The 15,036-nt window shown below is 37.1% G+C and overlaps 1 protein-coding gene across 1 annotated transcript in view; it reads left to right on the top strand.

Annotated features, from left to right (window-relative positions):
- Positions 1-15,036, top strand: part of LOC145671108 (putative ATP-dependent RNA helicase DDX23) — a 112,014-nt gene that overhangs the window by 13,136 nt on the left and 83,842 nt on the right. The gene's annotated exons all lie outside the window — the stretch shown is intronic.

A 15,036-nucleotide genomic window follows, 5' to 3' on the forward strand; every position in this document is an offset into this window, starting at 1 on the left:
TGCGAAACATAAGGTTTCGTAGTGTTTCGTCACAGTAGCGTTTCGTTCTAAGGGAAAATCCGTAGCATTTCGTCCCAAAGTAGTAGTGTTTCGTCCCAATGCAAAACTGTGGCAATTCGTATCGAGCTATTTTTATTGATTAGTGAACAGGCTAATGAGTAGAGTTTCGTCCCAGCGACAAACAGGTGATGACTCACACGTCGATCAACCGGTAGTTCATGAAACTTAAACTAGATGGCAGTACAGCCTGATAAGCCTACTAGGCACTCTAAACACTTGCTAACGTTATATTCGTTTCAGCATTCTCCAATGGAGTTTTCTGAAACTAAGAGAGATCAACTCAGTTTGATATTTAATAGACGAACAATTAATGATAGTAAATGATTATGAACTAATTTGTGGAGTAAGGATTTGGATGGAAACAACAGAATCACGTTAAAACACATGGACAGAATGATATACACAGCAAACTCTTGTCTCTGGAGATCGAACCAGGGACCCTTTGCCCCAGAGGTGATCTTTGTATCACTAAACCTATGAAAAGGAAGTATGCAATGCGATAAGATTGTTATTGAAATATATACTATTTATGAAATGTAAGGACATTTTGTTCTTCATTAAATTACAATTACAGCTTTCGATTTCTACTTCCTGTACGCTATTATTTCTAAGCATAAGTGGATTAGAATCTTGCCTAAAGTATTTCATGAGAATCGTAAATTTAAACTTTTGTCACTGTGCTGGAAGATGTGTAATATATATATATATATATATATATATATATATATATATATATATATATATATATATATATATATATATATATATATATATATATATAATTATTATTATTATTAACAATATCTTAATATCTGTATTAGATTTTATGTTATGGGACACTTCAAAAATCTTAATCTTTCATAAAACAATCTTTACTCGTCTAGCAATAAGTGGTTAGAATTCGGTTACTGAGGCTTTATTAGTTTTAGACTTACGATTACTGTGGCTAAATTCGGATAATGATTACGTAAAGCGTTATTTTTTATTTTATTTTTTATTTATTTATTTTGAGACGAATCCTGAGACGAATATTTGGACCCAAGACTTACTGGAATGGGGAATGGTGCAAAAGTTCGTAACGAGGAACTGAATGATTTATACAGTTTACCGAACACTGTTAAACTCATTAAGTCTAGAAGGCTCAGGTGGGTAGGTCATGTAGCAAGAATGAAAGAAAGTAGAAACGCTTTCAAAGTTCTAACTGGAAATGCAATAGGGAAACGTCCATTAGGAAGACCTAGGCGCAGATGGAAGGACAATATTAAGATGGATCTCGCTGAAATAGAAATACAAAAGCAGAAACTGGATCTAGTTGGCTAAGGGCAGAAGTCAATGGAGAGCTTTTGTGAACGCGGCCTTGAACCTCCGGATTACATAGCCATAGAGTTAGTATCTGTAAAATAATTTTAAAGCTGCCACTACGTCCATGTAGTATTGAACGGTTATTGTTCAGCACCTGAAAAGACTATAAGTAATTGCAAAATACTTCCACCTATATTTTCAGAAAAAAATATAGAACTAGATTGTTTTTGTAAGACAAAAAATAAAGATGAAGTGTAAAATTAAATTTTCATGCTACATCAATTATTTCCTTGTTAAACAAGTATAGTTTTATTAAGAAATTGTACAAATGTATGTTGAGTTACTAAGTTCTGGGAGTCCGGACCCCTCCCTAGTTGATATGCTCCTGAGTTACGCATAGACTGGTTCACTGGTTTAATTTTGCTTTGCTCATTTAGTAAGGATATTAAGCTCCTTTCCCTTTGCACTTACAGCTGGATGTGTTGTATTTTGTATTTCTGTGATCTTAACACCAGTGTAGTTGCTGTGTGTCTTTTAGGCAGAGTATCTCAGATTCGATTCCCGATAAAAGAGCACGCAAATTTGAACGCATTACGGTGATTCAGACTCCACGTCTCATAGACATGGTACAGAACGCCGGTTCGTTATACTCAAATTTGTACGTACATGCATAAATGAAAATTCCAATGGAAACTTAAAACAAAAACGAACGACACAGAAAATTCTTGTTGATGGTTAGTTGAGTAGAAATTATGAATCATTTAACCGACACAAAGAATAACATCATTGGTAATAATTTCACTGTTGTCATCACAAAAATTTAAGCAAAGAAACCATATCGATGGTTAGATAGTCGTGTAGTTGCACATTATGTTTCGAAATTTTGCGTTGGTCACATCTTAATGTTTTTGGATAATTGACTTCTATCCATATAGACCTAAATCTTAATATGACCTTTTAGATGTAATTTGGGACACTCAAAATTTTCTTAAAATTCAGGATATCCCGCCTAATTTGCGATGTGGCAAGGCAACCATAGTCAATAAGGGGAAACGTTCGATTCCGGACTGGAGCTCATGTGGATCGGATTCCACGTTAATCAGTAGGTCCACGTCTCATATAGGCTCACTGCTGGACGGGACGTTAAACTGAAAATCAACACAACTCAACTCAATAAGCGGCAAACTAACTTGTGTTATATAAACGTTCAACCTATACGCCTGTGAGTTTATTCAGATGTTAGCATGCATTTAACAAATTGTAATCATCTGTACCAGGGATAAACCACAGGAGGTCTTTTACAAAAAATAATAAAAATAATAATAATAATGATAAATAAAATAATGAAATATTGTTGTTTTCTTGTATGATGTTCCCTTTCCTTGAGATTACATGCTATGCTGAATGTATCACTGACTAGTGACACCGAACCTACTGGGCCCGTATGGGCTCGTCATCAACAGTCACTGATACAATCACCAAGCCAATCATCTACGGAAAGTAGAACTCAAATTTGGCCCGAAATATAAAGCTTCCAAACTCTCTTCCATCTCAACTCACAGCCCGACATCCAGGCCTGCAGTTCATCATTCACATCCCATCCGGAAATAGGCTGTGAACCACGACTACAGACACAGGACACCGACCTCCGAGTGGAGCTGGCACTGAGCACAAAGAAGATCTTGATGTTGTCTGTGAAAGTCCTATCTGAATTAAAAAAAAAAAAATCTTTTGAAACAGAATTTTGTAATTTAAAAAAAAAAATCCAAACTAAGATTTTGATAGCAATCGATGAAATGAGAAATTTCTACAGATTCGGTTGTTTTCAACTCGGTCACACTAAGGAAAGTCTCTTCCCTGAATTTCACAGCTATTTCATTTCCCCAGTAAACTTATTCTGCACACTGCTCTTCGCTTCTATCATGCTTAGCATGCATACCAAAAACATCGACTACATGTTTCTACTATGACTTCTTAAAATTACAAGCTAGTTAGATTTCGTATTCGAAAAGAAAGATGCATTCACGGCTAGTAAGTTTTATTTTCTTTCAAAATATTCATGAATGTAGCACAAAATATTCGTTAACAGGAAAATATTTACATTGAACTGACATACCCATCTGAATAAAATTTAATAAAACCGATTTCTATACTTTCGAAGCCAAAAACATTATTTACTTTTGTTTATATTCTCGAAATATTCACATTCTTTGATATTCATTGAATATTCTTGCCTTCTAGAGCATTTCCATGGTATTCGACACGCAAAACAAACATAAGAGTACAGTAGAAAATACAAAATACTACTGAAAATAATAAATTCACTGCCTACAGATTGTGGTTAGCTTAATTTGCCTTTTGTTTACATATATTCCTTGGTGCTTACACTCTTCTGTGCATCGATTTCGTGGCCGGCGTAGAGGATTTACGCTCTTCGCGACCTCTTGTCAGCTCGGACCCACATGACGATCTAGCACAGGCAAGACATGCATATAATATATTCACACAACTTAAACCTAAAGCCCTAATCTAACTAAACTAACTTAACCTAAACAAGTATATATATATTAAAAAAAAAAAAATCACACATACATTTCCTAAAGCACCATACTTAACTTGCATTTATATTTTGTTTTCGCTACCACATTTCTACCGAAGACGCAGTGGTTAGTTTTGCATTAGTGTCGTTCTGAATATATTCAATTTCTTAAAAAGAAGGAAAAATATTTACTAATAATTATCAACATTGCATTTTCTAACTTGATGGGTATCAGTTTTCTAAAATAGTACGTAGGTTTTGCCTATTGATGAACGTTTTCGGTTATCGGTACTCAAGATGCATGTACCCTTGCACTAGACAAATAGCCGTGATACTGACACTTGTTTACATATTCAACATTCATAATCATTCTACGTCAAACCAAAGAAAACATGCCAAAAATGAATAAAGGTTGAATTTTGAGCAGAATTACCGAAAATGAATAATTTCTAGATTTTGGGGAATCTAAAACATCCTTCATCACTGGGGAAAATGGGTGTGTGGTACACACATTTTCTTGAGATTACGACAATCGCTCTGTGCTGAGATTCTAGCTTTCTTCCCCCCCCCATCGAATGAAAACACGATGTCACATTGCCTAAATCTACATGCGTGCGGCGTTGAGGGAAACTTTACGAATTTAGTGCTTCATATTACGAGAATTACACGAACACCAGAAAATATATTCACTCATGATAGTTTGCCAGAACAAGGAAAATTTTGAAGCCAAATACCTGAGTTTCACTTTCACTGTTCCTTACTTACTTGACATCCTCTTCTTACACAGAGATTAAACGGATATGTTAAACAACAAAAGAATTCCTGATAACTTCCACCCGAGGTTCCTGGGAAACTCGTGATACGTGGTCTCAAAAATAATTTTTGGAAACTCCTTCAGCACCTTTCCAGAAAAGCCGTCGAGCGTGGCTTGACTTCTTCTTCCTCGGGTCTGCACCACTACTCAATATTCTTTCTCTCTCTTCCACCGTCTCCTCTTTCTTCTCTTAGGTTCTCTGGTTGACCGAGAACGCAAAATTTGCTAAGGAGCTCATTCCATACCACTGGATAGCTATAGGCTAGTATCCGTTATGTTATGCGAAATTACTTCACAATTGTCTTATTTCCGGATTAACAATTTGTTGAAACACCAAATGTCGTACAGTTATCTCTTCCAATATTCGCCAAAACGAAGAATTTGACACAATTTTCACGTGATTACAAATTATTCCACTTTTTCCGCAGACGCTAAACACTGCACGTCTGACTCTTGAAATGGCTGACGCCGTAAGACAAAGAGTTACGAGAAGATGATCCCCAATTGGAAGATAATTATGACGTAATCATAGGATGATAGGCTTCTGAGTGAAGATCAAAGAGAACCGAAATCTCAGCCGCAGCTGTGATTGTGGATTAGCCAATCAGATAATTTTACTTCGAAACAAAGAGATGTACCAAGAAGAAATTATGGCTGACTTTATTAATTTGGAATTTTGATGAAGATTTTACGAAATAAATTTTTAGCTTTCTTGTGAAGATTCCCTATGCCGAAATATAAATAGAAATGAACTGAAAACCATTGAAAAAGCCGAAATATATACTTATTTGTCTAAAATAATAATATATTCATGGATAAATGCGTAAAACATATAAAATATAATTAATAATCATGTAATCTTCATCTAACATCTATTGAAACGCTCTGTTTTACTAAAATTACACAAAATTCTCAACCTACGGTTTGCTCTACTATAAAATAAAAGTTTCTATTAACATTCTAAATAAATTTTAAAATTTTCTACCAACATACAAGGTGCTCAAAAACATCGGGCCATGTTACATTATGCTGAGCATAAGGTAACATCCTCCGGGAGCTTCGGAGAAAAAAAAAAAAAATCTGAACTTATGAGTTCTTCTTAAGTTGTTTTTTTTTTTTTTTTTTTTTGTTACTACTAAATTACTAGAGACTATACAAGATAAAACATCTTTTTTTTTTCTTTCAATTCTAATTACAACTATACATTCTAATCAAACCTAACCTAATCTTAACCTATAAACTAAGTTTTCTTTTTTTTTTTTTTTTTTTTTTTTTTCATCCTTCTAATAATTCCTTTCTTTTCTCTTCTGAACAGCGAAACAGTTTCAGATTGTCAAAACTCTGAACTCCTATATTTTCTCCCTTCAGAGTCTGCAATCTCGCTGAATTCCGAGATAGAGATACCACTTGGTAAGGTCCGACGTATGTGTGCATAAATTTTGCAAATACCTTTTTGGGTATAGACGATATATGGTGAGTTTTCACCATCACCAAAGAACCTTCTGTAACGACGTCTTGCTGTTTCCGCAGCTTTCTTTCCTTCTTCGGTTCTGCTGCCGGAACAGAAACTACAAATTTCTTGTTTTCATTTACTTGCACCGTCTCTTTGGGCCAAATAAAGTTTTCTTTGAAGCTCTTGGATGCTGAATACGTTAAGAAACGCTCCGCTGGAGTACATCCGAGAGCATCACACCAAGAGTGATTGCACAAATCTTGGGCTGCTTTTAGAAAATTACTCCATTTGGACTGATTCTCGCTACAATTGAGAATCCTTCCAGATGGCATGTAATTTTCTAAAATCCCCGAATTTCGGAATCTGCCAAAACATTAAATTTCGAATTTAGAAGGTTAGTATCAAAATCGAACGAGGTTGTTACCAAATTGGAATTTTGACTACTCGCTAACCGATCTTGTTCTTTCTGGGGAGTTGAGGAATCCACATCGCAGTCCACACTCTCCCCTAATGAGGGCTGCGATATGCATTTCCCAAACCATTCCCGTTCGTTTCCGGTGGCTGAGCCATCGTCGGTACGAATGACGTGTATTGCGGAGGCCATCCAGTGGACATCGCCATGTTCACTCCTGGGGAAGAAGTGGACGTGGGAGCCGCCACTCCCCCTCCAGGAAGTAAATTCGGCGCGTATCCCGGATAGGCTTGCGCTCCTGCTGAGGTCATCGCGTTTGGCGCGCATGTCTGAGATGTACCCCGCGGATACCCATAACTCATCGCTGCTGGATAGTAGCGTTGGTTGTACCCATACGGAGCATTCCGATTTCCATTACTCTCTCTTACCCAATTCGGTCTTCCTTGATTGGGCCATGGTCTTCGAGACTGGAAGTTCCTTCTTCGACCCCGGTTTCCGGAAAATCGGTCATCTCCTTTGCCATTGGAATTTCCTTCCTTCCTCTTGCTTTCGTCTTCCTCCGTCTGAGACGAAGTATCTTTGGTGGCTTGTTTCCCTAACTTTTCTGTCTTTTTGACGACTTTCGCCTGACGTACCTGAAAGCGTCTAAACTTCTTGTCCGTGACCGGTTCACTAGGCTCTGGATGTCCCTCTATTTCAGCTATTTTCACCATAAGGTGTTGAATGTTCTTTGGCTCAACAGCTCTCAACAACTTGGCGTCACCAGCTGGTAAGCAATCCAAGACTATCTCTATCAGTTCACTTTCATCCGGGTGTTGAGCCACCGCATAATATTCTGCCACTATTTTCCACGCAAAGTCCGTTAATCGGCTGTACTTTGCTCGATCGTATTTCATTCCCTGGATGAACTTCTTTTGCAACCTTTCCATTCTCGCTGAAAAATAGTGTTCTCGGAACAGACGCACAAAATCCGCGTAACTATTTATGTCTTGACATACAGTCTGGAACCATGTCTTGGCCCCAGCTGTTAGGCAACAAGGTACCAAGGTTAGACGTTCGTGTTCAGATGCCGAAATTACCTTGAAAGTTTGTTCCAAATTTTCTAGAAATGTTCTAGCCAAACCGTACTCACCAGAAAATGTAGGTAAGTGATTTAATTCAGAGAGTCTTAAATTTAGAGTTCGCTTACCAATGCCTTCCTCGCTTCTACTGGGGTTCACGGGAGAATTGTGGCCAACCACGGGGCTCTTTGCACCCAATTGATTTTGACCGAAAATGGAATAGTGTTGGTAATTTTGTCCAGAAATTAAATTGTCTGGCATTGATACCACCGCGTGACCACATATTCCCTCCTGAACTCCAGCACACGAAGGAGTCATGTCTGCTACACTACTAGAGGACACCACATGGTTCAACCGACAGCTAGGATTGGAAAATCCTGACACCTGAGGCGAAACTAACAATGGATTCGACCTCCTGGACAACGCCTGACTACCTATTGTCTCAACACAGGACGTATGTGACTTGTTTAAATTCAACGTACGTGAAGATAATTCAAAGGGAAGGACATTTGTGCCGTGAATGTTGGTCGGCTGACAGACAGAGACAGTCACCGTGGGAATAGTACGAGTCTCCCCAACTGAAGAGACCGGTACATCCACTTGGATGTCTGACTCGGTCCCGTCAGACTCGATTCCATCACCGACAACAAAGTCTCGCGCTCGCTTACGACCACACCGTTTATCTTTTCTTTGGTTTGTTTTTCCCTCTAACGTCTGAATCCTGGCTTCAAGTGCCTGACACGACCTTTGGGTACTGAGTTCGAGATGTGAGAACTCCTTTGTCAAGTCGTCACATCGTCGATTCTGCGCTTCAACCGATAACCGGAGACCTTCCTCAACGGCATCGACCCGCGCGTCTATTTTATTCTGATAATTCCCAACAGAGGTATATAAGTCGCGAACTTCCGACCTAACAGCCTCTACGTCTTCGTTCACATGGGCTACTTTTTCATTAATCGTTTGTAACAATTCAAATTTTACATTATCGAATTTCTCATTCATCGCCTGGAATTTACTATCGACCTTTTCGAACTTTTCATTCAGCGTTAATGTTAGAGTTTGACTGAAGCGTTCCATCATGGCCGCGAAGTCCGTTAGTTGCACATTTGAACCGGAAGCTACGTTTCCTCGACTTCCTTCCTCTTTCTCAGAATTGTTCGGACTACCACGCGTTCCACGTTCGCCTTCATCACTTTCAGTTTCCGAAGATTTCGGCAGTGGCAACACTGTCGCCTGTTTCGCCAGGCAGGGCTTACATAGCCACGGCTCACTACTTTTGTCTAACTCCTGTACTTGTTCCTCGGATAAACCATAACATTGGGCATGTACCCATCTAAAACAGCTGTCACAATAAACACTAAACCCAGCAATTTCGTCTGAACAGCATATATATTCACTCGGATGCCGAGATTCGTTACTTGATCTGCTACCCACAGACATTTCCACTTTCATTGAAGTTTGTTTCCCACAACATCACGCACATATAGATTCAGAAGTGACCATGTTTCATTCAATGTAGCGATTGTCGTAATTATCCCCATTACAAATACTCTGCTGTGATTGTTTGCTTTCCTTAGCGCTCGCGTAGGATTGAAACAACAGAAATCCTGGATAGGGGTCGCCATTTTTACAAAAAATAATAAAAATAATAATAATAATGATAAATAAAATAATGAAATATTGTTGTTTTCTTGTATGATGTTCCCTTTCCTTGAGATTACATGCTATGCTGAATGTATCACTGACTAGTGACACCGAACCTACTGGGCCCGTATGGGCTCGTCATCAACAGTCACTGATACAATCACCAAGCCAATCATCTACGGAAAGTAGAACTCAAATTTGGCCCGAAATATAAAGCTTCCAAACTCTCTTCCATCTCAACTCACAGCCCGACATCCAGGCCTGCAGTTCATCATTCACATCCCATCCGGAAATAGGCTGTGAACCACGACTACAGACACAGGACACCGACCTCCGAGTGGAGCTGGCACTGAGCACAAAGAAGATCTTGATGTTGTCTGTGAAAGTCCTATCTGAATTAAAAAAAAAAAATCTTTTGAAACAGAACTTTGTAATTTAAAAAAAAAAATCCAAACTAAGATTTTGATAGCAATCGATGAAATGAGAAATTTCTACAGATTCGGTTGTTTTCAACTCGGTCACACTAAGGAAAGTCTCTTCCCTGAATTTCACAGCTATTTCATTTCCCCAGTAAACTTATTCTGCACACTGCTCTTCGCTTCTATCATGCTTAGCATGCATACCAAAAACATCGACTACATGTTTCTACTATGACTTCTTAAAATTACAAGCTAGTTAGATTTCGTATTCGAAAAGAAAGATGCATTCACGGCTAGTAAGTTTTATTTTCTTTCAAAATATTCATGAATGTAGCACAAAATATTCGTTAACAGGAAAATATTTACATTGAACTGACATACCCATCTGAATAAAATTTAATAAAACCGATTTCTATACTTTCGAAGCCAAAAACATTATTTACTTTTGTTTATATTCTCGAAATATTCACATTCTTTGATATTCATTGAATATTCTTGCCTTCTAGAGCATTTCCATGGTATTCGACACGCAAAACAAACATAAGAGTACAGTAGAAAATACAAAATACTACTGAAAATAATAAATTCACTGCCTACAGATTGTGGTTAGCTTAATTTGCCTTTTGTTTACATATATTCCTTGGTGCTTACACTCTTCTGTGCATCGATTTCGTGGCCGGCGTAGAGGATTTACGCTCTTCGCGACCTCTTGTCAGCTCGGACCCACATGACGATCTAGCACAGGCAAGACATGCATATAATATATTCACACAACTTAAACCTAAAGCCCTAATCTAACTAAACTAACTTAACCTAAACAAGTATATATATATTAAAAAAAAAAAAATCACACATACATTTCCTAAAGCACCATACTTAACTTGCATTTATATTTTGTTTTCGCTACCACATTTCTACCGAAGACGCAGTGGTTAGTTTTGCATTAGTGTCGTTCTGAATATATTCAATTTCTTAAAAAGAAGGAAAAATATTTACTAATAATTATCAACATTGCATTTTCTAACTTGATGGGTATCAGTTTTCTAAAATAGTACGTAGGTTTTGCCTATTGATGAACGTTTTCGGTTATCGGTACTCAAGATGCATGTACCCTTGCACTAGACAAATAGCCGTGATACTGACACTTGTTTACATATTCAACATTCATAATCATTCTACGTCAAACCAAAGAAAACATGCCAAAAATGAATAAAGGTTGAATTTTGAGCAGAATTACCGAAAATGAATAATTTCTAGATTTTGGGGAATCTAAAACATCCTTCATCACTGGGGAAAATGGGTGTGTGGTACACACATTTTCTTGAGATTACGACAATCGCTCTGTGCTGAGATTCTAGCTTTCTTCCCCCCCCCATCGAATGAAAACACGATGTCACATTGCCTAAATCTACATGCGTGCGGCGTTGAGGGAAACTTTACGAATTTAGTGCTTCATATTACGAGAATTACACGAACACCAGAAAATATATTCACTCATGATAGTTTGCCAGAACAAGGAAAATTTTGAAGCCAAATACCTGAGTTTCACTTTCACTGTTCCTTACTTACTTGACATCCTCTTCTTACACAGAGATTAAACGGATATGTTAAACAACAAAAGAATTCCTGATAACTTCCACCCGAGGTTCCTGGGAAACTCGTGATACGTGGTCTCAAAAATAATTTTTGGAAACTCCTTCAGCACCTTTCCAGAAAAGCCGTCGAGCGTGGCTTGACTTCTTCTTCCTCGGGTCTGCACCACTACTCAATATTCTTTCTCTCTCTTCCACCGTCTCCTCTTTCTTCTCTTAGGTTCTCTGGTTGACCGAGAACGCAAAATTTGCTAAGGAGCTCATTCCATACCACTGGATAGCTATAGGCTAGTATCCGTTATGTTATGCGAAATTACTTCACAATTGTCTTATTTCCGGATTAACAATTTGTTGAAACACCAAATGTCGTACAGTTATCTCTTCCAATATTCGCCAAAACGAAGAATTTGACACAATTTTCACGTGATTACAAATTATTCCACTTTTTCCGCAGACGCTAAACACTGCACGTCTGACTCTTGAAATGGCTGACGCCGTAAGACAAAGAGTTACGAGAAGATGATCCCCAATTGGAAGATAATTATGACGTAATCATAGGATGATAGGCTTCTGAGTGAAGATCAAAGAGAACCGAAATCTCAGCCGCAGCTGTGATTGTGGATTAGCCAATCAGATAATTTTACTTCGAAACAAAGAGATGTACCAAGAAGAAATTATGGCTGACTTTATTAATTTGGAATTTTGATGAAGATTTTACGAAATAAATTTTTAGCTTTCTTGTGAAGATTCCCTATGCCGAAATATAAATAGAAATGAACTGAAAACCATTGAAAAAGCCGAAATATATACTTATTTGTCTAAAATAATAATATATTCATGGATAAATGCGTAAAACATATAAAATATAATTAATAATCATGTAATCTTCATCTAACATCTATTGAAACGCTCTGTTTTACTAAAATTACACAAAATTCTCAACCTACGGTTTGCTCTACTATAAAATAAAAGTTTCTATTAACATTCTAAATAAATTTTAAAATTTTCTACCAACATACAAGGTGCTCAAAAACATCGGGCCATGTTACATTATGCTGAGCATAAGGTAACAGGTCTATTGGGTCCAGACCCTCTCAAAAAAAAAAAAAAATCCTAACTCATCCTAATTCATTTGTACACTTTCGCAACAAAATTATAGATACTTGTTTAGCAGGAAAATGATTGGCGTAGCATGAAAATTTGATCTTATACTTCCTGTGCATTCTTTCTCTTATAAAAACAATCTAACTCGATCATTTCTTTTTTTCTGAAAATATAGATGGAAGTATGTTACAATTACTTATCGTCTTTCTGGGTGCAGAATTAATACTCGTTCAATAATACAAAGACGTAGTGGCTTGTAGTATTGGAGCCCTCCTTCCAAAGTTTGTACCCCTCCCAACAAACATTTCTGGATGCGCTTCTAACCTGTACTAATTTACATTATAAACTTTGAGTGTTTTTGCTTAAATACTAACAAATTATTCACAAACAGAAAACTAACAATTAGTACCTGAACAAACAATATAGCCTGCATTACTTTCCCTGAGACACGACCGTAGATCAACTCTGATACCATCTAGTGGGAATATTTGTAGCTACGTGCAAATCAGTGAACATGGTCTACCATCTGTCGGGCAGTTTTATAACTAACTGAAGTTGATTTACAGAGAAGATAGTAGTATAGATTGATTGTGGTTGTGAGAAGGTTGAAGATACCTTTAAATATTTAATATAATATTCAAATGACTTGCTTTTATTGCTTAAAGTTTCGCCCAAACGGTTATGCCGTTTCTTCGGTAGAGATCTTGGATCATCCAGAGAATGTTCATTTGGCCGCTAAGGTGATAATGATTAGTGTTGTCACCTGCCCCGAATTAGTCGGAATACGAGACATCACGAATTTTCAGCGTCTCAAGATGCATAAGAGGGATGCATTATACGGCAGAAAATCAAACTATTCAACACTTCCAAAATATGCGAATGATGTTTGTAAATTTCTAGCCACGATGAGCACCAAGGACTATCGAGATATCCATATAGTTCTATCGCTAAAATTTTTCGTGTTGGCAGTGAAATCATCGGCACATTCTTTGTACCGGTTCAATTGTTCATAACTTCTGTTCAAGTAACTGAGAACAAACTGCCGTTACCAATTTTCTGTTTCGTATGTTTTTGGCTCATTTTCATCTATGAGTATGTACAGGGGCGCATTTAGGATTTTGTTTCCGGAGGGACAATGACAACATGTGATTAAGTAGTTACATTTTTCCTTTTGGATTCGACAAATTTTAATCAAGTTGTGCATATAAAAAAGTTATTTCGGGGGAAGGGAGGGGCTTTAGCCCGATAACCACACACCTAAATACACCACTGAGTATGTATATATTTCTTTCTATAATTGTTAATAAATTATTATTCCATGTACAAATTTGTGTATGAGGAATCGGCGATCTGCATATGGTTGTTAAGTGTATTCCGCTTTAAGCCTACCGAAAGACAGCAACTCTAATATGTCCCATATGATATATCATAGTACTATGATATATCCTATATGATCAAATGGCTACCGAAACTCGGAGGACTAAAGTGATCAATCATGAACCTATTTCATAGAATTATTATTATTATTATTATTATTATTATTATTATTATTATTATTATTATTATTATTATTATTATTATTATTATTATTATTATTATTATTATATTCGAGTTTAGCGTCCCTTTCAGTAGCGAGCCTATGTGAGACGTAGACCTAAACCTACACCTTACTGTGGGATCTGAAACATATGAGCTTTCGCCGGGAATAGCATCCGGATTTCCCATTTCAAAGGTGCGTATGCTAACGCTTAGCCACTAGGGAGCTCATAAATGGGATTATAAGTACAAGGATTTGTATATAGGTTTCTAGTGAAAGCTTTTGAACCTTATTTATTTGTTGATTTACTAGCTGAACCTGCGCTCTCTACACAGCACATCATTCACATATGAGCATGAATCTAATTGTCATTCCTCGCAACATCTGTACATGCCTCTTCACAGACACAAGTGAAAGACGTCTCGATAAAAATCGACAAGGGGTACGATAAAGAGTAGATTTCATTTACTTTTTTAATACCTCGCACCACTTGCAAGATGGAGCCTACTTCCGGTTGGAGTTTCTAATTCATATATGGTCAACATTTTCTTTCCTCTTGCATGCAGTATGTAATAAACAAATACATTACGTACACAATTAATTATAATGTTAGTGATATATGGTGTTCATTGGGCAAAAATCTCCAAACAATAAAGATTCATCTTAGACTGGAGAAATGGTTATCCTTCGTTTTTCATTATCATTTGGCCATGAAACAAACGCCTGTGAGATTGCAACCCATGTGAACAACTTTGTTGTGTTGGAATGCATAACCCGTAGGATATGATGCTTTCTGTTAAATTTCAACACTTCCAGTGTAGCCCTAAATAAAGAAATAACGGCAATGTTTCTTAAATATTCAATTAGAACTGGATAATCTATACAAAATTTGGAATCGATCAGCAAAAACGGCACGTTTCTAGCACTTGTGGTTTTCGAGATCTCACTGTCGAAAGGATTGGAGACAAACATATAAACTTTTCTTTGAAGACATATAAACCTAACATTTTAATATATAGACTAGCTGAACCTGCGTTCTCTACACAGTGCATCATTCACATATGAGCATGAATCTCTTTGTTGATCCTAGCATCTGTAC

Source organism: Thermobia domestica, chromosome 15, assembly GCF_964235325.1.
Source record: "Thermobia domestica chromosome 15, izTheDome1.hap1.1, whole genome shotgun sequence".
NCBI classification, from domain to species: domain Eukaryota; kingdom Metazoa; phylum Arthropoda; class Insecta; order Zygentoma; family Lepismatidae; genus Thermobia; species Thermobia domestica.